The following is a 1,933-nucleotide window of genomic DNA, read 5'->3' on the forward strand; positions in this document are numbered from 1 at the left end:
GAAAATGCTTATTCCCTTGGCAAGAGCATACAGTGTGCACGTTTAAAATATTAGCAGCACCTACAAGAAAACATTATTAAAGGCAAAAGTTCCCAATTTTAAAAAAATGGGATGCAGAAGGGGAGGAAAACCCCTGCCAAATATATAGCTGTAAGATCTTTAGCTTCATTCTTGGAACACATATCTAAAGGAAGTTCTTTTAAATTAAACGTACTTAAGATCACTGTGTTAAGTCTAGACAGAGAAAACTGAAACAAATGTGATGGGGGCGCTGTAGTCTCAACTATGTGTCTCGCTGTTATCCCTGCTAAAACTGGTTTCTCGGGTGTCTTAGGGGGCCTGTGAACTGGGATCAAAGTCTTCATCTGTTCTGTGTGGCTGCAGGAAGCTACCCAGCACCATCCATACAAGGACATGTTATCTATGGGGCCAGGGACATACCCAGCTCCCTCACCCCCAAAAAAGCGCAGAGTCATGGGAACTGAGCACACTCAACATTCGTGGAAAACTGGCTGCTTCTTTTTTCCCAAGCGGAAGGGGTTGGAATTGCTGGAAGAGATCATAGCTGGCTAGAACAGGAACACGCAAACATTTCGTGCAGGCTCCACACATATCAAAAAAGGGAAGTTTTTTTAACAAACAGGTATCTGAAAGCATGCAACGCAAGGAACACCTTACAGTGCGAGGAAACTGCCTTTTTTTGCTGTGCACCTGTGACTGAGAGGAGTGTGTTCTTGCGCAATGATAAGTGAAATAGACCTTAATTTATTTCTGCTTTACAGGTGGTGGGCAATCCAGATCTTTAAATCAGAGGCTGATTGCCCGCACAATATGCTCAAATATATCACGGAACTGGCCAGTAGAGGGCTCTCTTAGCTCTATAAAATATACAAAAGAGTTTTCTCAAGAGCATGAAGATATCAGTTGTTTTTTATTCCCTTAAGAGAAACTGCTACAGAAGTAACATTGTATTGTTTGATATAACAAGCTTTAAAAATAAAGCCAAATGCATTTTTGCAGAGCTTTCAAAAACAGTGGTGCAGTCCAGAGCTTGAGCATGTCTACTGCTTGTAAATTAGGCTGAGGTTATGCAGAATGTGGCAGAAAGCATGCTTTTGAAAAATCCAACTCATGGCGTTCCATGCACTTACTTCACATTGAAATAAGCCCCAATATGTGTACATGACCACCCTAATGTAATGCCTGCCACTCTTTTCTATAGACAGTGGACCCTTGGGTTACGTACTGCTCTAGATACATAATTTTCAGGTTGCGAAAGTGGCAAACCCAGAAGTGTATTCTTCCGGTTTTTGCCACTCGTGCATGCGCAGAAGCGCTCTGCGCATCACGCGCATGCACAGAAGCGCTCTGCGCATCACGCGCATGCACAGAAGCGCTCTGCGCATCACGCGCATGCACAGAAGCGCTCGATCACACTGAGCACATGCACAGAAGCGATGCCTCTAGTTATGGATTTTTCAGCCCCCAAAATGAATTAAATTCATAACAAGAGGGTCCACTGTATCTGATTTTAGAACTGAGGAACCAGGCATCCTGATTTGGCCCAGGGACTGATCCTTATTGACATAATCAGTACAGTGGTACCTTGGGTTAAGTACTTAACTTGTTCCGGAGGTCCATTCTTAACCTGAAACTGCTCTTAACCTGAAGCACCACTTTAGCTAATGTGGCCTCTGGCTGCCGCCACGCTGTCGGAGCACGATTTCTGTTCTCATCCTGAAGCAAAGTTCTTAACCCGAGGTACTATTTCTGGGTTAGCGGAGTCTGTAACCTGAAGCGCATGTAACCCGAGGTACCACTGTATTTTCAAGCAGTAATTCGGGGGAGGGGGGGATGACTATACAAAACCACTTCAGGATAATCAAACATACAGAAAGTATCTCTTTGTCAGTAAGAAAAACACTCAAAATCA

This window comes from Podarcis bocagei, assembly GCF_964188305.1.
Source record: "Podarcis bocagei genome assembly, chromosome: 17".
In the NCBI taxonomy this organism is placed as follows: domain Eukaryota; kingdom Metazoa; phylum Chordata; class Lepidosauria; order Squamata; family Lacertidae; genus Podarcis; species Podarcis bocagei.